Below are 26583 nucleotides of genomic sequence, written 5' to 3'. Positions count from 1 at the left end.
TTTTTGAACTTTTTATAGTACCAAGGTTGGCAGCAAACTGTAGCACATTTAGATTACTTAAAGAGTACATGTTGCATTTTATTTAATTTAAATTTAACATTTTATTTTAATGTTAGACTACATTTTTTAATTTTATTTAATTTAAATTGAACAGTTATTGCCTTTCTAATTCCCTCGTTGCTGAAGGGCCTGCAGAACTTTTTTTGTACAAGTTGTATTGTTAAAAATACTTGTAGTAACAGCAGAATCAGAATCAGCTTTATTTGCCAGGTATGTGTACACGTACGAGGAATTTGATTGTGGATTGTACATTGCTCACTATGTGCTTACTCATACAATAATACTATATTAAAAACAAACACAGACCACAGAATAGAGAACACGAATATACACACTATAAACAAAACAGAACAATATAGACAGATTGACAAATAGTGTAGTGAGTAGAGTGCAAAGGATGCAGTAGTAAGTTATTATAATCATTATTTTTATGTACTTGTTGGAGGTGGATATGATATACAGGTACACATACATGTACACAGTGCAAAGGATGCTGGAATAAATAAGTATTATGTGCAGTTGTTATTTACTTGAGGTAGGTGGAATAAAAATAACAATATGAACAGCTTTGAAATAGAGAATTATGAATAAATAATAAATGTTAGCCAGTGTTCTTGACACTGAGTGAGATATCAGATATAGTGGATCCCAGAAACCTGAAGGGTTCCACAGCCGACACTGTTGAGTATGGTGATGGGGGGCAGAGTGGGGGGGCTCCTCCTGTAGTATACGGTCATCTCCACAGTTTTGAGCGTGTTTAGCTCCAGGTTTTTCTGACCGCACCAGAGAGCCAGCTGACCAACCTCCCGTCTGAAGGCCGACTTGTCACAGTCCCAGATGAGGCCGATGACCGTTGTGTCATCAGCGAACTTCAGGAGTTTGACAGATGGGTCCCCTGAGGTGCAGTCGTTGGTGAGGGAGAAGAGCAGGGGGGAGAACACAAACCCCTGGGGGGGCCAGCGCTGATAGTCCGGGTGCTGGATGTGATGTTCTCCAGCCTCACCTGCTGACTCTTGTCAGTCAGGAAGTCTGTGATCCACTGACAGGTGGAGGCTGGCACAGTGAGCTGGGTGAGGTTGGTGCTGAGGATGTCCGGGATGATGGTGTTGAACGCCGAGCTGAAGTCCATGAACAGGATCCTTGCATATGTCCCTGGAGAGTCAAGGTGTTGCAGGATGTAAGACAGACCAGAGTTGACTGCATCATCCACTGACCTGTTAGCCCTGTAGGCAAAATGCAGGGGGTCCAGCAAGAGGCCTGTAATGTCCTTCAGGTGGGCCAACACCAGTCTTTCAAAGGACTTCATGACTACAGATGTCAGGGCGACAGACATGGAGGGTTTTTTAGGGACCGGGATGATTGTGGAGTGTTTGAAGCAGGAGGGAACTTCACACAGCTCCAGTGATCTGTTGAAGATCTGTGTGAAGATGGGGACCAGCTGGTCTGCACAGATTTTCAGGCAGGATGGTGACACACCGTCAGGGCCAGGAGCCTTCCTGATCTTCTGCCTTTGAAAGAGGTGGCTCACATCATCTACACAGATCATGATTGCAGGTGAGGGGTCGGAGAGTGGTAGTGACAGCGTGGCAGTGGGGGAAGGTGATTGTTTGAAGATGGTGTTGGGGTGATGGAGAGGTGTGACTGGGCTTTTCAAAACTACAGTAAAATCCATTCAGCTCGTCAGCCAGTCATTGAGTAGCAGCAGTGTTGGGGGATGGTCTCCTGTAGTTAGTGAGTGTCTGCAGGCCTCTCCACACTGACGCAATGTTGCTGGCTGTAAAGTTTTTTTCAAGCTTTTCAACATAGCTTCTCTTTGCTGCTTTGATTTCTTTAGTCAGTGTGTTCCTGGCCTGGTTATACAGGATTCTGTCCCCATTTCTGAAGGCCTCCTCTTTGGTCTGACAAAGCTGCCTGAGTTTTGCTGTGAACCAGGGTTTTTGGTTGTTGAATGTGTGGAAGGTTTTAGTCGGCACACACACGTCCTCACTGATCAGTCCAAAAACTTGCAAGAACTGGTGGCCAGTGGCTGCAGCCTTAAAAACACTCCAGTCAGTGCAGTCAAAGCAGGCCTGTAAATCCAGCTTTGACTCGTTGGTCCATCTTTTCACAGTCTATAACAGGTTTAGCCGATTTCAGTGTTTGCCTTAGTGTCGGGATAACATGAGTGATCAGAGAGTCCCAAGGCTGCTTGGGGAACAGAGCGAAAGGCGTAATTTAATGTTGAGTTTGTTAGTGTCTCTGGTGGGACACTTAATATGCTGTCTGTACTTTGGGAGTTCATGGCTGAGGTTTGCTCTGTTGAAGTCCCCAAGAACAATGAGCAGGGAGTCTGGATGTTATCTGGTCGGCCAGGTGTAGTGACGCCTCACTAACACAGGCCTGAGGTGGAATGTATATGTGGTGACTGAAAAGGTTTAAAGTTTATGAATAATGTCTCTAAGTGAGGACTGCATGATTTCTTCAACACTGTGACATCTGCGCACCAACCTTCATTTATGTAGAGTCAGAGTCCTCCTCCCCTTGTTTTTCCCATGAGCTCCGTTACGTGATCCACATGGTAGGTGAAGTGTGCTGTTCGGGATGTACGGGCTGAGCCAGGATTCGGTAAAACAGAGGGCGACCCCTGTTTCCATCCAGGGGGTCAGTGTGGACACTGTGGAGGATTACAAATACCTGGGAGTGCACACTGACAATGAACTGGACTAGGCTAAGAACACCCAAGCCCTCTACAGGAAGGGCCAAAGCCATCTCTATTTTCTGAGGAGGCTGAGGTCCTTCAACACCTGCCGGACAATGCTGAGGATGTTTTATGAGTCTGTGGTGGCCAGTGCAATCCTGTTTGCTGTTGCATGCTGGGGCAAAAGGCTGAGGGTAGCGGACGCTAACAGATTCAACAAACCAATCCACAAGGCCAGTGACATTGTTAAATGGGACATTATTATCTATTTTTTTGCAATATTATCTGTTTAATAATAAATGTGCAATATTCTCTGCTGAACCGCTTGAAAACAGCTGGTTTGTAGTCCAGCCCTTCACTTCCTTTACTTGTAACATCACAATGAAAACACGTCATAAAGCTCGCCAAGCGGCTAGCGGGGTCAGGCCCTCAAACCAAGCTAGTCTGAGCAGAGGCCCTTTGGCTCGACTCGCCTTTGTTTGTTTGCTTCCAGGTACTTTTTTTCGTATCACCTCACCTCCGTCGAGGTTCCAAGCGAGCTGAGGGATACTAAAATCTAACATGAAAACACAACAGACTGCTGATTGGTCAGAGAGAATATTCACTGCATCATCATTGCTGCACCAGACAGAGGCAGCAACAGAAAGTTTTATAGTTTTTGTATGGAATTTCATCACTAAATCCACTTCTGAGAAGTTTTGAGGTGAAATCAGCTGTGTAGATCTCAAATATTGACAGTTTTACGAGAAGTGATGGCGGAACAAAAATGCTTGAATACTGTCGGAATTGAGGAGCTCCGCGAGTGGCTGCGGGGGAAGCCTGCTGTGGAGGAGCGTGTGAGGCCGGCCAGCCGCCCGCTCACAGAGCCCTCTGCTCCCGCCGTCACACAGACCGCTGCAGCAACAACAGCAGAGGAAAACACAGCTGGAAGCTTTTCATACCGCTTATCTGTCTTTGCATTCTGAGTAATGTTGAAACGTTTTAACTTAAGAAACAGAAAGCTGTTTGTGTGTCGCTGGTGTGTGTGTCGCATTGAACATTACGTTACGGCAGTTGTGTGTGGTGTCGCTATGACGACAAGCTACGTACTATCTCTGTGTACCATCTGCAATGGAAAACGGAGCAGGGCCGAGTAGAGTCAGTCTATTGATTTGCGCTCTGGTAGCATTTTTTGGCAAGGCAGCACAGATCGTCAGAACACCGGCAACAGTTCAATGTTTAGTCCTGATGGTCAGATGTGGAACAATGATGTTGTGGACTTGAGAGTTAACTTCTACCGTCTGCTAGCTTATGGTCTCAGTCTGAAGCGGCTTTGATTTGGATCACACTACCTTGTTTCATACGACCCGCCCTTCTCTGCTTCTGATTGGCTAGTAGTCCTTACCTGGGAACTGCACATGTGCAGCTCCCAACAAAGATTTTGTACAAGTAAGATGCATCACTCTGTAGCTCAAGAGCGGAGCGTCCAACACACAGGGTGAAAAGAGGAGCTGCAGCAGTGAGCAGGATGAGAAAAATATGGTGTTTTTTGAAAATTAAACCATGTAAACCTGTTCTGGTACAACCGCTAATTAAGCTATTAATTTTTAACCTGAAAATGAGCAGAATACCACCTCTTTAAATTAATTATTATGATGTCAAATATAGATATAAAACAATTTGGGTAGTAAATGTTGTAGATGACTGCAGCTTGGTTCTTATTGTACACGAGAAGTATGCCATGATCCACAGTGTCAAAAGCAGCAGACAGATCAAGGAGTATGAGGAGGGAAGATGAGCCAGCATCAGCTGCCATTCGTAGGTCGGTTGTGACTCTAACCAGGGCTGTGTCTGTGCTGTGAGCAGTGCGGAAACCAGACTGAAATGTTTTGATTATCTTCTCAAACTCTTGCTGTGAGATTTCTGGAAAGCAGTGTAGGGGGCTGGGAGATTGCAGGCTGTGAGTGGACAGTTGGGGCGGGTAATGTTGAGGATCCAGGAAAGGAAGCGCGGATTGAGTCTACTTTTGATATGAAAAAGGCCAGGGAATTATTACAGTGCTCTTCTGTAGTTTCTGTGAATGAGGGGGTTTGTGGTTTGAGAAGATGATTTATAGTGGAGAACAGCTGCCTGGAGTTTCCAGGACTGTTTCTGATGACGTTTGAGTAGAACTGTGACTGTGCCTCTGTAAATAACTTTGATGAGGGTGGACGGTGAAGACATCTTCATGGAGATAGCCTTGTGGCCAGAAACACCCAGATCATAGACCAGAAGATTGTTGAGATGAGCAGAGTTTGTAATGACTAGGTCGACAGTGTGTCCCCTGGTGTGAGTGCGGGTATCAACAAGTAGTGCCAGATTAAAACAGTCGAGTAACTGGAGGGATTCTGCTGCAAAACGGCAGGTGGGGGAGTTGACATGAATATTCATTTCTCCAAGAACTATAATATTGGCAGACATTGTACAAAATGTTGAGAGAAGGTCGGACATCTCTGGGATGAAAGATGCGTTTGGTTTGGGTGGCCGGTAGATGAGAAGTATCGTTGTAGAAAGAGGAGGCTTACATTTAAATGCAAGGCATTCAAAAGAAGACAGCTCAGGCAGGGATATGGGGGACAAGCCCAGATCACTTTGGTGGATGACAGCCAGACCACCACCGCGCCCTGTGCTACGGGCTTTCTGTAGGTAGCAGTAGCCAGGAGGACAGGTCTCATTTAAGACTGGTTGATGCCAGGTTTCTGTAAGGCACATCAAATCCAAACACTGGAGCCAACAGTAGCCTTGTAGTAGTATTTTATTTGTCCAGAACTGGCTTCACTGCTCTCCATTCAAATCAGTGGGGTGGCTTCGTCCAGTGATAGACTGCCTATGGGCGTGCGCCACACCAGAGGAATGAGATGTTGTGGTCAGACCCGGAGAAAATAAACTTTCGACCGCTACTTCTGTGGGTGTAACGGGGCCGTCGAAGGAGTCCAAGTTGTTTAACCTGTTGAAAACAGGCACCTTTTTCCAGAAAAAACACCCAAAATAACAAACCCAAAATGAATCAGGAATAACTCCTCAACCATTTGGCCTAGATGCATAATTCTGGTCTCCTTTGAAAAGTCAGAAGCAAAAGAATATAAATCCATTGTATATATGTATTTATTTGACTATTACAGACTACATGGAGATGCAATAAAGAAAAAATCTGATATTTTCATCCACGCCTGCTAAAAAGCTATATTTTAATGCAATAAACCATCAAAACCATCATAAGGAAGCTTTTAATGCAACTGAATATCTTCTAATACGCCTAGAATGTCCATATTTTGGCAATATTTACTGTTAAAATGTTGAGGAGAGATCTTTAAAACATTTTTTCTATCCATACAACCAAGTTCCAAATAACATAACATTGAAATATTGATAAAAACAGTGAGTATTCATCAACATTCCTGTCACCAAAAGCGACTGGTTCGCGGCCCAGTCGTGATTCACTGGCACTGCCTCGATCGTCTCGAAAGCTTTGAGTGTTTGTGCACCCCATTTAACACATTCACCCTCTGTCATAGTTACACAAGCACATCCAACCTGTGCCATATTTCCCAGCACTGACAGGCCTTTTGTCATGGGCCCTAATTTATAAAACATAATTTCTCTCTGCACAGATATTATATCTGGAACAATCGTGACATTCTGCATAAAAACAAGTCCTTTTTCTTGGAATATTGGTTCAGGAATAACATTTTACTTGTAAGTCAGCTTGTAAATGAGCAGGGGTTTCTTCTTATCAGGAATTTCTACAATATGGGATCCCTGTAACACCCAGAGACTTTGCTCTGGTTCTGGATGCCATCCCTTCAGGTGTACTTGTATTGTTCAGGAATGCTCTTAGACCTGACCTACAGGTTGTATCTGCATTTGATCCTGGTGACTATCCAGCAGTAAGGTCTGCTTCTCTTCCCGTCCACGTAACAACAGAGCTATTCGTGCCTTGTTCCAACAAGATATAGTGTCTATTCCATATGTCAGTTCTTACTGGGACCAGTTGCCCCATAAATACTTACTTCTTAACAAAGTTAAGGAATTCTTTAAGATTATTCTCAGATTCTAGCCCACTAAGTATTACATGAAGAGGTTTAAAAATAACTGTACCTTCTGTGAGACTCATAAAGACATGGTAATACATTTGTTTTGGCACTGTACTTTTGTAAAACAATTTTGGCAGGATGTATGTACATTTATTAATGATTATATATTTCCAGGATTCAGCTTGTTCTGGCAGAATGTCCTTTTTGGGGTTTTTCAGTAATGAAAAGCAACAGTGCGACCATTAGTTCATAATACATTTTATGTTGTTTCTGGCAAAATTTTATAAACACAAATGCAAATTTACAAACAAAAAGCCCTAGTTATAGTCTTTGAGAAAGAAACTGAACTTTATTTTAGAACAATTTGTTTCTCTTTCAACAAAAAGGCTCTAAAGGTACTTAATATCTGTACTCGCTTGAAGGCCTTTCTGTGTTATCGTCTTTTAAAATATTTTTTTCTTTTGTTGTATTGTTGTTGTAGTCCCTCCTAGCTATATGTACCTTTGTATCTTTTATGTGTTGTCTGTAATAAAGAGAGAGAGAAAAATAACTTCTAAATGTGGTAATCACATGACATAAATACTCACGACTAAAAGTTTGTCGACTAAGGCCCCGTCCACACTATTCTGTTTGAGTTTAGAAACAGAATTAAAACAAACACGATCTCCGTCCACAGCAGCTTTTTAGCTGCGTATCAGAGTTGAACTCTGTCTATATTAACACAACTCGTTCACACGTTCATGTACACTGGACATGCGCATGTAAACATGAAGCAGGTGGTCTCTTCTGTAGTTACAGAAGATTTGGGCAAATATAAACTACTACAGACGAAGAACCACACCACATTTAATTTTGCATGGACCAATAACAAGCTGGGTAAATAATGTACACTAGAAGTAACTAACTAACAGTAAGTAACTAACAGTAATCAGTCACTAAAAAACACTTCTACCTAACATGAAAGGAAGTTCTCTTGATAAGACAACGTTCCTATGTGGTCTGGAGACAGAAAACAAACCCCAAAGCTGTTAAAAATACACCCAACTTTTTTCCTCTTTACATTATTTACATGAATAATGAAACAAATATACTAGCAGATTTCAGTTCACACTAAAAAGTAACTTGCTTTGTCGTTTTTGCAAACTATGAACTTCTCGTTTAAATCTATTTAAGAGAGTTTAACAAACAAATTTGTGGCACATCAGAACACCCCACAAACACAAGAAAGATCATCTAAAGACTTACCGTAAGTGTGGGCACAGTTTAGGGTCTGTCAGTGGTTCTAAACTAAACAGGAACAGAAGGAAACAGACAGTTTGATGCATCGCTTGGATGCACACCATGGGTTCAAATTGACGTGCAGCATCAGTGTGGAAAAAAGTCTTATTGATAGTCTAAGACATATTTTTCTAATAACAATTCTGTTTATTGTAACTATTAAAATACTGGTGAAATACAAATAAAAAGACTAAATGGTACAAAAAGTGTCAGAAAGTGAAGTGACATGTGTAAACGCAAATGTATATTCATTACAATAGCTGAGATATAAGAAAAGTATTTAAGCAAAACTCCCTTACAGACACTGTGGCGCAGCCTCAGCCTTACTGTGTTATTAATGCAGCTGTTTACTTTTATTTTGGTAGTTCTACTTTCAGTGACTGTGATTGGCAGAGACTCTTGGATATCACTCCAACTACCACACCTGAACTAAGAATTGGGTCATATTCACAAAACCTATTAAGGCTAAATGTAGCTTGTGACTGGCTAAGTTGCTAAGTGGCTGTAAAAGGAAAGTCACACAAATTATATTTACAGGTGAATGCAGTCATAAAATACTTTACATATTCTAAAAAGCTGACCCATGCAGTGTTCAATTTAAAAATATAAGTTTCTCTAGGGCATATAATTATTTAGTGAATTCTTGGAGAGGCATGTCCCAAGAAATATATTTAAACACAGTAGTTACCTTCTTAAATACAAAGAAAATAGAAATATCATAAATGCAATATCTGTTGTGGTCATTAGGCTTTGTTAACTGTGCTGTACAGTGCACCTGGATCCTCTCCAGTTTCCTGACCTCTGGATCTGAGAAAAAGAAGAAGATACTGTTTGAAATGATATCAGTATCATCATTTAAAATATATATAACAGAGGGAAAATGACAAATCAGCACATTTATTTCATTTGTTATGGCCTAGTGCTGCTCTTGGTGGGAATTGTTGGACTCAGTGACACTGAGGGAAGCTTTTGAGCATCTGGAGGTGAAAACATGATCACATACAACATTTCAACATGAGCTTGAGCTTTAACAGTGCAGCATATTTTAATTAGACAATAATCCATGAAAACACACCATTTCCTCCAACAGAAACTACATGGGTTCCTGTTACCATGGATACAAGTTTGACACTTTGATACTATTAAGGGACAAGATGGTCGAATTAAGTCCACAAAACAAACCAAAACACAATCAGGGAACATCTATGACGATTGCCAAAGTCAGTTAATGTGCAGTACAACAGGTTAAAGGCTCCACCAGATGGTGTCATGTCAGTGGAAGACTGGATGTAAACTCACACACTGAAGGAGAGCGAGACTTCTCATTTCCTTGTACAGCACAGGAAACGCTGTCTGCAGGATCAAAGAAGTCTGAATAAGAATTAGATGTTTGTCCCCAAATACTCTGTCCATTCTTGTACCAGGTGTAGTAAGGATGACCAGGTAGACGACAACTGCTGTGACACTTCAGCTCTGCCCAGATATCAGACGTGTTGACCAGATCAAACTACTGATATGATTTGGGGAAAGGAAACCTGGACAAGCTTAATTATCTGACTGATTATCTGTAGTAATTCACATAAACAGTTCATAATCATGCATCTAACTAGAACTCACTGAATTTTATCATCATATTTTATCATCACTGGGACACAGGAACATTTGTTACTTTGGGTGTTGCCTGAAAAGTGCATCTTACAAAAGTCCTCAAAACAGGAAATGTATTAAAACAATATCATGCACACTTTTCTGAGACAGAGCAGAAGTTCAGTGTGATGTAAAATCCAGTTGTTCTCTATCATTCTTTTGCTTTCTAAGTTCTAACAAACACAATGTGAGCGGCTTGATTTCCTCTTGCATAGAGCTGGCTGACGTATTGCTGACGTATTGCGGTAAGCGTGTCGACTCATTTCCGTTTCCGGTGCTTGTGTTTTGGTACCGTGTTGTGCTGCTCTCGCTAAATAACAGTTACATTTGTTTGATTACAGCGGCCAACTGTTCGCTAAACACTTATTCTTACAGTAATTTTGCCTAAGCACTCACAGTTCTTTCCATCTTTTAGTGACTGCTGTTCAATCTCATACTTGTTCTAAAGTTTTGGTAGCTGACGCTATAGTACTTTAGCTTAGCCATTAGCGACTTTAGCTTAGCAGCTAGCGATGGCTTCTCCTTCTCCCTCTCTCTCTCCTACTTTCTCCTGCTCGGTGTGTCAGATGTTCAGTTACTCCTCTGCCTCCTTTAGCGGTAATGGTACATGTAATAAGTGTAGTTTATTTATAGACATGGAGGCGAGGCTCAGTGATTTAGAAGTCCGGCTCCGCACCTTGGTAGATCAGTCTTTAGCTACTGTAGCTAGCCAGTCCCCGGTAGTCGGTGCGGAACGGCCTGAGTTAGCCTCTGGTAGCCGTCCTCCGGCATCCCCTGTGCAGCCAGGAAAGGGGGGCTGGGTGACTGTCCGAAGGAGGAATAGTCGTAAGCTTTCAAAGTCCACGGGGCATCATCAACCTGTTCACGTTTCTAACAGATTTTCCCCACTCAGCGACACACCCGCTGAGAAACCAACTCTGATCATTGGCAGCTCCATTTTGAGAAACGTGAAGTTAGCGAAGCCAGCGGCCATAGTTAAGTGCATCCCTGGGGCCAGAGCGGGCGACATTGAGTCTTATTTGAAACTGCTGGCTAAGGATAAACGTAAATACAGTAAGATTGTTATTCACGTCGGCGGTAATGACTCCCGGTTACGCCAATCGGAGGTCACTAAGATTAATGTTGAGTCGGTGTGTACATATGCAAAAACAATGTCGGACACCGTAGTTTTCTCTGGACCCCTGCCAAATCTGACCAGTGATGACATGTATAGCCGCATGTCGTCATTCCGCCGCTGGTTGGCGAGGTGGTGTCCAGCAAACGATGTGGGCTTTGTTGATCATTGGCAGACTTTCTGGGGAAGACCTGGTCTGATCCGGAGAGACGGCATCCATCCCACTTGGGAAGGAGCAGCTCTCATTTCTAGAAATCTGGCCAAGTTTATTAGTGGACCAAATCCATGACAACCCAGAGTTGAGACCAGGAGTCGCAGTTTAACACACTTCTCTGCCCTTCTTTTTCAGCAGTTACCCACCCAAAACCCTACGCAGAGTCGCAGTCTAACACACTTCTCTGCTCCTCCATTTCAGGAGTTACTTAGTGAAAATCCTATAGTGACGGTGTCTGTCCCCCGACCATCGAAATTATTTAAAAAGGTAAACAGAAGAGGAGCTGTGCATAAAAACCTTATAAAAATTAAAACCACAAGAGCAACAGTGCAAACAAATAGGAGAGTTAAATGTGGACTCTTAAACATCAGAGCTCTCTCTTCTAAAGGTGTACTAGTAAATGAACTAATATCAGATAATGATATTGATTTGTTTGGTCTTACTGAAACCTGGCTGGGTGATGGAGAATATGTTAGCCTAAATGAATCCACCCCTCCCAGTCATATTAATACTCACATTCCTCGAGGCACAGGCCGAGGAGGTGGAGTTGCAGCTATCTTTGACTCTAGCCTATTAATCAGCTCTAAACCTAAACCAAACTATAACTCATTTGAAAGTCTTGTTCTTAGTCTTTCGCACCCAAGTTGGAAATCACTGCAACCAATTCTTTTTGTTATAGTGTACCGAGCACCTGGCCTGTATTCTGAATTCTTATCTGAATTTGCAGAGTTTTTGTCAACTTTAGTCCTTAAAACGGACAAAGTTATTATTGTAGGGGATTTTAATATTCATGTGGATGTTGAGAATGACAGCTTCAGTACTGCGTTTATCTCTCTGTTAGATTCCATCGGCTTCTCTCAGAGTGTTCATGAACCGACTCACTGTTTTAACCACACCCTCGACCTTGTTTTGGTGTATGGTATTGAAATTGAACATTTAGTGGTGTTCCCACAGAATCCCTCTTTATCCGACCACTGTTTGATAACTTTTGAGTTTGTATTGCTGAACTACTCGCCATTGGGCAAAAATTTCTATACAAGATGTCTGTCTGATAGTGCTGTAGCTAAATTTAAGGATGCGATTCCATCAGCTCTAAATACATTATCTAGTCACAAAGTAACGGAGGACTCCTATGCTAATTTCAGTCCCTCCCAAATCGATCATCTTGTTGATAGTGCTGCTGGCTCGCTGCGAATGACACTCGACTCTGTAGCCCCTCTAAAAAAGAAAATACTAAAACAAAGACGGTTAGCTCCATGGTATAATACTGAAACTCGCAAATTAAAGCAAATATCACGGAAACTTGAGAGGAATTGGCGTTCCACCAAAGTGGAAAATTCTCGTTTAATTTGGCAAGATAGTCTTAAAACTTATAGGAAGGCCCTCCGTAATGCCAGAGCAGCGTACTACTCGTCATTAATAGAGGAAAATAGGAACAACCCCAGGTTTCTTTTCAGCACTGTAGCCAGGCTGACAGAGAGTCACAGCTCTATTGAGCCAAGTATTCCCATAGCTCTCAGTAGTTACGATTTCATGAGCTTCTTTAATGAAAAATTCTAGCTATTAGAGACAAAATTCACCAAGACCTGCCCTCAATTGGCACCGACTTATCTCTTAACTCAGGAACCTTAGAAACAGCTGTAGAACCAGATACATGTTTAGACTGTTTTGCTTCCCTCAATCTTTACCAACTAACTTCAATAATTTCTTCATCTAAACCATCAACCTGCCTCTTAGACCCCATCCCGACTAGGCTGCTTAAAGATGCTTTACCCTTAGTCAGCACCTCTATACTAGATATGATCAATCTATCTTTATCAACAGGCTATGTACCACAGTACTTTAAAGTAGCTGTAATTAAACCTCTTCTGAAAAACCCAAACTTGATCCGGATGTTTTATCAAACTATAGACCTATATCTAACCTTCCATTTCTCTCTAAGGTTCTGGAGAAAGCAGTTGCTAAACAGCTGTGTGACTTTCTACAGAGCAATAGTTTATTTGAGGATTTTCAGTCAGGATTTAGAGCTCATCATAGCACAGAGACAGCACTGGTGAAAATTACTAATGACCTCCTTATTGCATCAGACAAAGGACTTGTCTCTGTACTGGTTTTACTAGATCTTAGTGCTGCATTTGATACCATTGACCATCAGATCCTATTGCAGAGACTGGAATATTTCATTGGCATTAAAGGAACCGCTCTAAGCTGGTTTAAGTCCTATTTATCAGATCGATTTCAGTTTGTACATCTTAACGATGAGTCCTCCATGCACGCCAAAGTTACTCATGGAGTTCCTCAAGGATCTGTCCTTGGACCAATCCTCTTCACTTTATATATGCTTCCTTTAGGCAATATTATCAGGAAACATTCCATAAGTTTTCATTGTTATGCAGATGATACTCAGTTATATCTATCGATCAAGCCAGATGAAACTCATCAGTTAGCTAAACTTCAAATGTGCCTTCAGGATGTTAAAACCTGGATGAGCTGTAATTTTCTTATGTTAAACTCTGATAAAACTGAAGTTATTGCTCTGGGGCCTAAGCACCTCCGTGACGCATTATCTAAAGATATAGTTTCCCTGGATGGCATCGCCTTGGCCTCCAGCACCACTGTGAGGAATCTTGGAGTTATCTTTGATCAGGACATGTCGTTTAAGTCCCACATTAAGCAAATTTCAAGGACCGCCTTTTTTCACCTACGTAATATTGCGAAAATCAGGAACATCCTGTCTAAAAATGATGCAGAAAAACTAGTCCATGCATTTGTTACTTCTAGGCTGGATTACTGCAATTCCTTATTATCAGGCTGCTCAAAAAAGTCCATTAAGACTCTTCAGCTGATCCAGAATGCTGCAGCACGTGTTCTGACAGGAACCAGGAAAAGAGATCACATTTCTCCTGTTTTAGCTTCTTTGCATTGGCTTCCAGTAAAATCCAGAATAGAATTTAAAATCATTCTTCTTACCTACAAAGCTCTTAATGGTCAGGCACCATCTTATCTTAAAGAGCTCATAGTACCTTACTACCCCACCAGAGCACTGCGCTCCCAGAATGCAGGGTTACTTGTGGTTCCTAGAGTCTCCAAAAGTAGACTAGGAGCCAGAGCGTTCAGCTATCAAGCTCCTCTCCTGTGGAACCAGGTTCCAGTTTGGGTTCAGGAGGCAGACACCATCTCCACATTTAAGAGTAGGCTTAAGACTTTCCTCTTTGATAAAGCTTATAGTTAGGGCTGGCTCAGGTAGTCCTGAACCATCCCTTAGTTATGCTGCTATAGGCCTAGACTGCCGGGGGATTTCCCATGATGCACTGAGCTCCTCTCTCCTCTACTTTCTCTCCCTCTGTATGCAACCTCATCCCATTATTGCATGTTACTAACACAACTTCTCCCCTTTCTGGTAGTCTTGTGCTTTCTCGTCCCTCTCCTCTCTCCTCCTATCACTTCCTGCAGGTTTTCTGGCTCTGGAGCTGTGGAGTCTGGATCTGTGGTTGCGGGTCACCTGCTGCCCCCGTGTTCCTGCTCGACACCCTCTACTGCAACGACTATTGTTGCTAGTCTTATTGTTATTATTGTTATTATAATCATTAACATTACGATGGTTACCATTAACACTATTATAAATATCTGTACCATTTTTCATTTAGTTTATAGCAACATTACCTTCGCTGTCTGTACCTCTGTGTGTATATTGTGTAGGCTGCCTCCCTCCCCTCTCTCTCTCCTTACATCCCTCTCTCTCTTTCTCTCTCTCTCTCTCTTTCACTCTCTTTCTCTCTCTCTTTCTCTCTCTCTCTCTCTCTCACCCCAACCGGTCGAGGCAGATGGCCGCCCACCCTGAGCCATGGTTCTGCTCGAGGTTTCTGCCTCTTAAAGGAAGTTTTTCCTTGCCTCTGTCTCCTAGTGCTGCTCTTGGTGGGAACTGTTGGGCTTCTGTAAATAACATCACAGAGTACGGTCTAGACCTGCTCTTTTATGAAAAGCGCTGTGAGATAACTGTTGTTGTGATTTGGCGCTATATAAATAAAATTGAATTGAATTGAATTGAATTGAATCTTGTATTAGAAACTACACGGTGTGCTGTTACCATGGATACTACATGGACACTTAATTACTGAAGAAGTAGAGTAAAGACACGCTGAAGGAGAGTCGTAATCTTCACGTATTTAAGAAGTTTCTTCCATTAATTTGTTAGACTGCACCTAGAACTGGAACTGGAAAATATAATTTATCATGTTTTTATTTTACCATTGTTGGGACATTTGTGTTCCTTCCAGATGTTTTGGATTTGAAGATCTCAACGAAATGTCCTCCAAAATAAATAATGAATGAAAAAGATGATTTTCTGGCATGTGGGAGAACAGCAGTAGTACATAAAATAATCAGAGTTGTTCTGTATTATTCTTTAAAACATGTTAACTTCCTTTTTAGGCACTTTCTAAAAAAAACCATTCTGAACGCAGGTGCGTCTGAAGGTGCAGGAAAGTGAACCTGTGACATTTACTGAAGTTTACTGGCCAGAATAAGAGGATAGAATAAGAAGTCATTAGAGAGTCTGGGCTTTTCTTGCTCAGTCCTCTCTGTTCAGTCTGGGGTTGCTGCTTAAGTGTGAAAACAAAAGGAAATGCAGAACACTGTGTGGCTTATAGCAGCTATGATATAAACAGTTTTCAACACAGAGCATGAAACATCACACTGACGTCAGATAGCACAAAAAGAACTCGCAGGGTTTGATGCAGATATATGGTGATATGAGAGAAGTCTGTATGTGATGACTGTGACACTCATTTCTTTCAAAAACCTGTACTGTTGCTAAAGTAGCTGCAGAAACTAATTGTGCACCACATGAGCTGGTGCTTCTACTACCAGGGTCGGCTATCGGACAAAACAGGACTATAGGTTTTTAAAGAGTGAGGAGAAAACACAATATACTCAGTTTACAGCATGTGAAAGTGCTCAGCAAACAGATACTTTATACAAAGGACAGAGCAAAAAAACTAGCGTCCTGATATCCATTAAAATGTACACAAACGACAACTATATAAAGATAATTAAAGTCAGGGGAGTTTCCACAGTTATATAAAACCAATATTTGTAGCGTTTCTAGGAAGTTTGCATTTCACACAACTCTGATCCACTTATTTCCACATGTGACCTTCAGCCTACTTTTACAAGACCTACGTTTTCCCAGATTCCCCTCTTTTAATGTGATGAATGTGAGTTTAGATAAACATTACCTGACACAGAGAGAAGGAAGGCGACAAATCCTCTCGCTGCTGCAGGTAAACTCATAGCTGCTCCTCTCATCTCTGTGCGGCTTCACAGACAATAAAACATGTCAGCAGATCAAATAATGTACACAGGAGATGTTCAGTATCAGTCACATCAATAAACAACTCTACTTACAATAAAGAAGGACGCTGTCTTTAAAGAAGCCTTTCCTCTGTGGTCAGTAAGCAGTAGATGGATATCAGGCTGTTACCACTAGATTTCCTTCCTCTTTAGATCATTAATATTCATAAGCTTAATAGCAGTTAACACTCACGTCACAATAAAGTTGTGTGAAGTATAAACTTAATAAGACAGAATAAGAAAATAGTGCTATGGCCTGTTGGTACTAAACCAGTTTGCTGCTTCCCACTGACACAAGAGAAAACCATTCAAAAAGAGAAAACATGTGTTTAAGCACAAAGACAAGAAGGTTTGATGCATCACTTGACACTTCTAGTCATCTTAATGCAGTGAAAATGACCTTAATACCAGTTTCAGTTCAAAGAGATGGCCTGCAGTAGTATGGGAGGCAAAAGGTCTCATGCTGAGCACAGTTTATATTTTATATTGAGAAACAGTGATATTCAGTAAATTAGCCTATTATTGCTTTTGTTACATTAGCACAGGAGCATCTGAAACCTCAAAACAAATTTGAATCTGTTTGATTTGAAATTGTATCTGGTATGGACACACAATGGTGATATAATGAATTTGATTATGAAAAAGGAGTTTTAATGACTTTGGCTTATTTAGGTGGTTCAGTTGGCTAAACTGTGTGCAGAGATGTCCTCCATTTCAATTAGTTTAAACACACAGGAAATGAGTCATCTAACATTTGAGAAAACATCCAAACCTCACAGTAACAACAAAAAACTATCTGCATGGCCAGAGACCCCTGGAGGTAAGAGAAAATATCTAAAAAAAATGTAAAATATATAAAAGTCTTTTCGTGAAATTGGTGAACTGACCCTTTAAAACAGACACAGGAAGAAGCACACAGCAATGAAGCCTAAATAAAAAGCCTAAAAAAACAAAAGAAAACATTGAGTTTCCCCTCTGGGGATTAAATAAAGTATATCTTCTTCTTCTTCTTCTTCTAAATGTGCCACACTGAAGCTTCCCCACTAGAGGACAGTGAAACATCAGAGATACTGAATCAGGACACTGAAACAAACATTTTGCCCTCCATCCAAGATTGTTTACTGAAGTCTACTTTTGCATTTTAACTTCTTTACCCAGGACATTTAATTCATTAAGCATTAGAGGTCCAGATTAAGGCCCAGATATATCTGATATTGGGGGACCAACATCTTTGACACTCATGAAAATTCTCACAAAATGACTCAAAACGAAGTTGTTGCACTTTTATTCTGAAAAGCTTCTTACTAAAACCTCGACCTGCTCTGCTTCCATGAATGACCCAAAAGACTTTAAATGGACTAAATTGGCATTTACAGCCCAAATGTAAGTTAATATCTGTGCATCTACATATCAGCAACAATCCAAATCCTAATAATCTGTTACACTGTGGCACATTTCATCCTCATAGTGACAAGAACCGAGAATCTGAGCAATAAGCAAAAGAACACATTTGCATTTATTTGTCTTGAAAGCTGTTAAATAAAATTATATTATGAAAAACTGAAATGCAGATCTTTATCACAATGTTTCCATCTACAGAGTTGCCCAACAGGTCCTTCACTTGGAAGCTGGCTGTTTATTTGAATCAGCCACAGGAGTAAAAATTTAAATTTCAAATTTTGAGACCTCTACGCATAGTGATTTTAGATCTGGACCTGGTCTAATGTGGTCTGCATGCGAAAAAACAATGAAATCGTCCTTTAAAGTATTTTCACAAATTGAATAAACGTTTCACAAATCTGAAACTATGTTTGATTGACACTTTAGCCTCTCTGTATCAATCTAGTCCAGATTTGAGAGCTCTAAGTATAGTGGTTTTGGATCTGGACCTGGTCTAATGTGGTCTGCATGTGGACAGAAAAAGCAGTGAAATTGCCCTTATTTTTCAAATCTAAACAAGTGTTTCAGACAGCCTTAACGCTTTGCTAAAATGCATAACAGCTTTCACAGCAGTACGAGGTGCAAAAAACGGAGAATCAGTCGCTCAGCAACGTAAGTTAACTTTCACTTAAGTTTCCCTTAACTGCCGAAACTGAAGCTAACTTCAGCCTCGTGAAGCCAGACGGAGTCGGGACAGATTCAAACAGCTGAGGGCAAAAATCACGGATGTTGTGGATTTTCCCAGCAGGGACGCTAGCAGGCGTTTTTTGAGGCGCAGCGTTTTTCCGACTGCTTTGGTTGCTATGATACATTTGTTGCAAGTAGTTCTACCGAACTTTACTGGATGTAAAAATGTCAACACAGAGTTAAACTTTTACTGCCCTGATAGAAAAATCATGTAAGGTTAGTTGGATTGCTTTATTCTCCAGCGCTGTGCTTTGGGTTGTGGTGTAAAATATGTAGTTGTTTGTCATGAGACAATCAGCCGATCACTAATTGGCAATAAAACAGCAGCTTCCAGCATCAAAGCTCAGATCAGCAGCTAAACTTCACAATTTACTGCCCTGGTGGAAAACATGTATTTCTTTTTACTGCTAATGGAGATATATAACAAGACCACGTCTGTTGTGTCAATTTATGGTTACTTTGCTTTAGTTGTACTGAGCAATCCAAGCCTTGATTCACCCAGGGCTCTCAGGGCACTCCCAAACTGCAGGGGGCAATCATGCAACTACAGGGGGCAATCATGCACAAGTTTTCTTGTTAAAATCCTAGGTTAGACTTAAGGATCGTGTTTAGTTTGGTTTGAAGATTCAATAGCATTTATTTATTACTTCTGTGAGAAAGTGGTATTGTGATTTATGTGTGACTGATTCATGACTTATCTGTAACTAATTCATGTTTTGGTTTGTGCATTTGAAAGGTTATCAACCTATACCTACTGCCCCACACTGATCTATCAAGTCACATTCAAGAAACTATACCATATTATTCCATCACTGGTCTATCAAACCATCTCAAAGAAAATAAAGAATCAAGAAGTGAAAAGATTGAGTTGTCCTTTGCGTTCTTCAGAGAGAAAAGCAGTTTTCAAGTTTGGGCTGAGCTGTAATCAATTAAAAACACACAGAACTTGACAGTTGATAACCACGGGTGGCAGTGAGAATAAGGATAAAAGGCCTGAAGTCAAGCTGTCAACGCAAAGGAAGAATTGACTGGAAACTTTTTCACCATGGCAAAGGAAACTCTTGGGAAGACAGTCAAGCAACTGAAACAAGAGCGGACCTCAGCTAAATCTGCTTTCACCAAGCAAGCAAACTACCTGAGCAAAGCTGCAAATGAGATGATTAAAGGTGAACTTCAAGAGGAGTTCAGCAAACTTAGTTCCTTGGCAAGGCATGTCAGCGATGCAAATGATGACTACGGAGCTGGTCTACTGGCTGAAGTAGGAACTGAGGAGGATGAAGAAGTCAAGCTCAACAAGCACCAGCAGGCTGAACTTGAAAAGACAATGGAAGAGTGTGACATGAGACTGGGGGACATCCGTGAGGCAGTCCAAGCCAACCTCTGGTCAAGATATGGTAAAGAGGAGGTAGACTTTGCAATCCAAGAAGCGGAAAAAGCCTGTGACAGAGCCCAAGCAAGCCCCATCACTGCTATCAATAGAGACGGCTATGAACTGCAGCTGGAGAGAGCGAGGAAGCTAATCCATGATGCAACTGTAAGCCTGAAAGACTGGGAAAAATGGATCCCACATGATCAGACAGCAGACCTGAAAGGCAGATTAAAAGACCTGAGAATATTCGGGAGCAACCTTGAGGCCAAAGAGCAGAATTCCTCACCGCACAAAAAATTGCAGAAGAGAAAAGAAGAGGTCCAGACCAACAGCCTCAACCAACAGCAGTTCCACAACCAGTGGTGAGAATAAAGCCAACCAGTCTACCTAAATTCACTGGGATTAGGAGAAATTTCCATAGATGGAAGAGAGACTGGGAAAGTCTGCAAAAGCAGGGAGAACCGAGTGGATCAGTGGAAGTGAAGAAGTTCCAACTCCTTGACAGTGTGCATGAAAGGATATGTAGAGACCTGGGCTTGTCAACATACAACAGTGCTGAAGACATATTGAGAGTACTTCAAAACAGGTATGGAAACAAGCCAACGATTGCTTTGGAGATAATTGAGGACCTAGAGAGGATCCCTCCTTTAAAGTCACACCAGCCAAGGAAGGTAATTGACCTAATTCAGGCTGTGGAAAAGGCCTGAATGACCTTACGGAGCTCGAAAGCACGGGAGCCATAAAGAATCCCCTTGTGATCAGATCCATAGAGAGCAAGCTCCCAGATAATATAAAGAGGGACTGGCTGGCGTTCATGGTCAATCCAAGAAATGGAGTCACACCTGACAAACACTTCGACATCCTTCTAACATTCTTAAAGACACAAGAGGACATTCTAGAGAAACTAGACCAATTGGGTGTAAGTGAAAGACCTGAAAAGAGAGCTACGTACCTGGAGAAGAGGTATGCCTCCACAAAGTCTATGAGGAAAGGAGGATGTGTTGTCTGTGGAGAGGAGAAGCATCGTGAGAAAATCTTCTTTTGTAAGCAGTTTAAAGAACTGGAACCTGGTGAGAAGCTGAAAGCTATCGAAAGGCTTGGAGCATGCAGAAGATGTCTGAGATGTCATAAAGAGGATGATGAATGTACGGACATTTACCTATGCAGGAACAGAGACTGCAGAAGAGGGAGCTCTTCAGATCACCATTTCTTTCTTTGTCTGAAAGGAGGATTCAAGAGGAAAGAATCTGTGAAAGTGGGGAGACCCAGCACCAGAAGGCAAACATTCACGAGGAACAAGAGATATTGATGTCTGAGCTTACCCCAGACATGGCGGAAAAAGTCAGGAGAGCCTTCACCAATATGGCTGCAAAATCACACTGCACAGGGAGAAGTCTTCCTGGAGTGATGGACTCAAGCACATGTGAGTTACCAGTAATTCTTATGCTTCTTGAAGTAACCACCAACACAGGACAGAAAATTGGAACTCTCATTGACTTAGCATCAGATACCAATTACATCACTCATATAGCTGCCAAGAGATTGAAACTTCAAAGTGAAAAGATCACGCTTGTCGTCCATGGAGTTGGAGGTATGGCCATGAAAGTAAGAACCAAAAGATATTTACTTAAGTAAGGGTCAAGACACCTAGAGACACGGAAAGAGCTCATGAGCTGATCTGTTATGGGTTGGATGAAATTGCCAAAGTTCACAGAGTGATCAAAGCACAGCAACTCAAGAAGTTCTTCCCCGAAACCAACCTGGAAGATCTTCACAGACCAGAAAATGTTGAACTTCTCATAAGCCACCGTGAAGGAAGACTTGCTCCACAGAGAATAAAGGTGGTAGGAGATCTTGTCCTGTGGGAAAGCCCTTTAGGAAAGACTGTTGGCGGAGCACATCCAGATCTCTGTGAAGTATTGGGTATGGCCCTACACAATTCTGAAACTCACTTTGCACGATCAATGAGAATCACAGCAGTGAAGTATCAAGAAATTGCTGAGATGCAAGAATCTAGAGCTGAAACCAAAACCACTGTTGTTGGGAGGGAGTTCTTGGATTGGTGGAAGTGGGACAGCATTGGTGCAGCCTGCAAACCCATGTGTGGAGGATGCCGGTGTGGTAACTGTCAGCCAGGAGGCAAAGACATGACTCTGAGTGAAGAGAGAGAGCTTGAGGTGATCAGGCGAGGCCTCAACTATGTGAAGTCAGATGCGCATAGTCAGGAGCCTCACTGGGACACAAAATACCCCTGGATTGAAAATCCAAGTTCCCTGCCCAACAACAGAAGCGCAGTGGAAGCCACGTTTCTGAGGACGGAAAAACAGCTCAAGAAAGAACCAGAGTGGCGTACAGCATACACAACTCAAGTCCATGAGATGGTGGAAAGGAGAGCAGCAAAGAAACTCAGTAGAGAGACCATTGCTGACTGGAAAGGACCAGTATGGTACGTCAGTCACTTGGTGGCACCAAACCCACACTCTGTAACAACACCTGTCCGACTGGTATGGAACAGCAGCCAGAAGTTTAGAGGGATCAGCATGAATGACCTTCTCCTGAAAGGGCCTGATGTACTTAATCCCATTCGAGCAGTGCTACTAAGGTTCAGGAAAGGAGTCCATGCTGCCCTCGACGACATCAAAAAGATGTACAATTCTGTGTGGCTTGAAGATCTGGAGATGCACCTCCATAGATTTCTCTGGAGAAACAGTGGAGATGAAGAAATTGAGGAATATGGCATCACCAGGGTCAACATTGGCGATCGACCAGCAGGGTGCATCGCACAACTGGCCATGAGAGAGACAGCAAGGCTGCCCATGTTCACTCATCTGGAGGAGGAACGGAGAGTCCTTGAGGAGGATTCCTATGTAGATGACATTCTGACATCACATAATGACCTGGGAAAGATAGACAGAACCACCAAAAAAGTCGAAGAAATACTGAAGGCAGGTGGATTCTTCCTTAAGCCGTGGGTCCGATCAGGTCAAAGTGGGAGGCAGACGTCTACATCAGAACGTCCAGCATCGTCAGATGAAGTCTTCATTCTCCCCAACCAAATGAGAGAAGGAGACAACAAAGCCCTTGGAGTTGGTTACCTGGTCGAACCAGACAAACTGTACCTCATGACATTGATAAACTTCTCAAAGAGAAAAAAGAAGATGAGGATGAGCCAAAATCTCGTCGAAGAAGAGGTGAGAGGAAAAACTCCAAACCCATTGACTAGAAGACAACTGCTTAGCCAAGTAGCTAGTTTGTATGACCCAATAGGTCTTGCAACACCTGCCAAACAGAAAGGAGCCATTCTGGTCAGAAAAGCATTTCAAGAAGCTGGAGGCAAAACTCTAACACGAGACACATGGGACGCACCTCTGTCTGAAAGACTTAGAGAAGAAGCCATCCACCTGTTTGAGGAATACACACGCCTCAACCAAATTACCTTCCATAGAAGTCTCACACCAGTCAGAAGGATTGGAGAACCCTGGGGAATAACATTCTCAGATGGTAGCGACCAGAGCTATGGAGCTGTTGCATACTTCAGGTGGGAGACCGAGCAAGGCATCCTGGTCCGGCTTGTTGAGTCCAAAGCCAAGCTCACACCGCTTGACCAAAAGGGAGAAGCAGTGAAGGCTGAGGTCTGTGGTGCTGTGTTTGCTGCGAGACTTAGAAAATACATTGAAAGGCACAGTCGGATACAAGTTGAACGTTGGTTCCATCTGCTGGACAGTCAAACTGTGCTAGGTGCAATCCAAAGGGACAGTTACGGGTACCAGACCTTTTTTGCAAACAGAGTGGGAGAGATCCAGAAGTCCACATCAGTTGAAGACTGGAGATGGATTCCAGGTGAGCAAAACGTTGCTGACCTCACAACAAGAGGAGCAACCCCAGAAGACCTGAAAGAGGACTCTGTGTGGCAAAATGGCCCAGAGTTTTTGAAACGACCTGTTGGGGAGTGGCCGACAAAGTCAGCCAGAGATGTTGCTGCAGAAGCTAAAGAAGGTATAAACAAGCTCCAAAGGAAATGTTTTACAGCAGCACTGACCCGAGCACAGAGGGAAAAAAAACAACATGCTCTACCTACCACTACAATGCCAAGGTTCCCAATCTCTAATGAAAAAGACGACGATCTGCAAAGCATCCCTAGTGGGAAAGGAGGGGACCAAATCCAAGTCAGGAGACCACCTTCTGGTTCTTCAGTGAGGAAAATCCTGGACATAAGTAGGTTCAGTAGTTTAACCAAGCTGATAAGAATCATTGGCTGGGTGTGGAGAGCTGCCACAAGATGGAAGGAAATGCTGGTCAAGACCTCAACTACAAGCAAACCAAAGAGGAAGGAAATTCCTTCAGCTCTTGAGATTAAGTCCAGAGTCAAGGGAACTACACTCACTATCATCGAATGTGAGGATGCGCTCAGGGATCTCTTCCTTGCGGCTCAAATGGAGGTAGCCTTACCTGACACCACACTCAGCAGGCTTGCTGTGGTCAGGGAGGAAAGCACTGGACTTTTGCTCTGTGGAGGAAGATTCCAAATCTTTAATGAAGAAAAAACTGCAGTACCAGTCCTGCCTTGTACATCATGGGTATCCACTCTTCTAGCTCAAGAAGCCCATAAGGCAAATCATGAAGAAATTGCAGGCACACTCCTCCGGATGAGAAGGAAAGCATGGGTAGTAAGAGGCCGGAAACTAGTCCAGAAGATTGTTGATAACTGTGTGACATGCAGGAGACTTAAGGCCCGAAGATGCCAACAGATCATGAGTGACCTTCCATCGGAGCGAATAACTCCAGCCAATCCATTTGAGTACACGACAGTGGACCTATTTGGACCTTATGAAGTGAAGGATGAGGTGAGAAAGAAAGTGAGACTCAAAGTGTGGGGAATCGTCTTCTGTTGTATGGCGTCCAGAGCCATGCATACAGACCTTGTCAGTGACCAGTCAGCTGAAGGCTTTCTTCTAGCCTACCAAAGATTTACGGCACTGAGAGGACATCCGAGGAAACTGTGGTCGGATCCTGGGAAGAACTTCGTCGGAGCCAGACCTGCCCTCAAAGAGCTCTACATGTTTCTGGACCGACTGGAGAAATCAAAGCTTGAAGATGAAGTCTCCAAGCATGGCACAGAATGGAGCTGGAAGATCCATCCAGCAGACTCACCTCACAGAAACGGAGCTGTTGAGGCTGCTGTCCGGATGATAAAACGAGCTTTGCACAATCTGGGGGGTGATGGAGTCTTCACATGGGGTGAGTTTCAAACTTTCCTTTATATGGCTTCCAACCTTGCAAATGAACGACCTATTGATGCCAGGACTCAGAGCCGGGAGGACTGTGCGGAATACATCAGCCCAAATTCGCTTCTGCTCGGAAGAACTGGACCCAGGGGAGATCCAGAGACCTTTGATTTCAAAGGCTATCCTTACAGAAGATTGAGAATCATCCAAACAGAAGTTGACCGATTCTGGAGGAAATGGAGCCAGTTAGCCGGACCAAATCTGTTTGTCCGGACCAAGTGGCACACCGTTCACAGGAATGTGGCAGTTGGAGATGTCGTCTGGTTGGCTGACCAGAATGCCTTGAGAGGTCAGTTCAGGCTTGCCAGGGTCATTGACGTCAACACTGACAGGAAGGGAATTGTGAGGGATGTATATCTCCGATCCTTCCCCAGCTACCCAGTCGCAACTGTGAAACCGACTAAAAAGATGAAAAAACACTCAACCAAGATACCTGCAACAGTTCTTCACAGGGATGTCAGACGGATAGTTGTCCTACTTCCAGTTGAAGAGCAGCAGTAGCAACAGGACCAAAAATGGAGTAACTAAATCCGACACGTCACAGTTCTGGTGTGACCTCCTTGGGTTGAAGAACCAGGAGGTCAAGTGGGAGGTGTTGTGTCAATTTATGGTTACTTTGCTTTAGTTGTACTGAGCAATCCAAGCCTTGATTCACCCAGGGCTCTCAGGGCACTCCCAAACTGCAGGGGGCAATCATGCAACTACAGGGGGCAATCATGCAACAAAAGTTGGTGGAACCAACTTTTGGGGAAGTAGCTTTGGGACTATATTTGCCTGCGCACCCACAGAGAGAGCATGGCATTGAAATGTTTGTAGAGAGTTCGGTTGGTTCTCTCATTTATTCCTGGAAAAGGACACTATGATTACAGCTCCTGATCACTCAAAGACGCAACTGGTAGGACAATTTATGATTGACTGTGTTTGAATATATTGAGTTTTAAATGTTCAGGTTCTGCTTGGATTGTAATTTGCAATTTAAAATAAGTAATGGGGATTTGTTATGTGAATGTTGAACTTGATAGAAGTAACATGTGCATGAGTTTAATTACGGGATTGGTATTTTCTTGTTAAAATCCTAGGTTAGACTTAAGGATCGTGTTTAGTTTGGTTTGAAGATTCAATAGCATTTATTTATTACTTCTGTGAGAAAGTGGTATTGTGATTTATGTGTGACTGATTCATGACTTATCTGTAACTAATTCATGTTTTGGTTTGTGCATTTGAAAGGTTATCAACCTATACCTACTGCCCCACACTGATCTATCAAGTCACATTCAAGAAACTATACCATATTATTCCATCACTGGTCTATCAAACCATCTCAAAGAAAATAAAGAATCAAGAAGTGAAAAGATTGAGTTGTCCTTTGCGTTCTTCAGAGAGAAAAGCAGTTTTCAAGTTTGGGCTG

The 26583-nt window shown here is 42.5% G+C and overlaps 2 protein-coding genes and 1 long non-coding RNA gene across 6 annotated transcripts in view; 2 read left to right on the top strand and 1 right to left on the bottom strand.

Annotated features, from left to right (window-relative positions):
* LOC119909376 (NLR family CARD domain-containing protein 3-like) overlaps nt 1-26583 on the bottom strand; it is a 622129-nt gene that overhangs the window by 426070 nt on the left and 169476 nt on the right. The gene's annotated exons all lie outside the window — the stretch shown is intronic.
* Nucleotides 1-26583, top strand: part of LOC119909386 (NACHT, LRR and PYD domains-containing protein 3-like) — a 239804-nt gene that overhangs the window by 165729 nt on the left and 47492 nt on the right. The window lies entirely within an intron of this gene.
* Nucleotides 25621-26529, top strand: LOC119909473. The gene is made up of 2 exons (XR_005445460.1): nt 25621-26070; nt 26403-26529. It is a non-coding gene; the product is annotated as an uncharacterized LOC119909473 (long non-coding RNA).

The sequence above is a fragment of the Micropterus salmoides genome, unplaced genomic scaffold (assembly GCF_014851395.1).
Source record: "Micropterus salmoides isolate LMB-PRFRI ecotype aquatic unplaced genomic scaffold, ASM1485139v1 Ms_hic_scaffold_18, whole genome shotgun sequence".
Lineage (NCBI taxonomy): Eukaryota > Metazoa > Chordata > Actinopteri > Centrarchiformes > Centrarchidae > Micropterus > Micropterus salmoides.
This window is presented reverse-complemented; position numbering and strand designations above follow the sequence as displayed.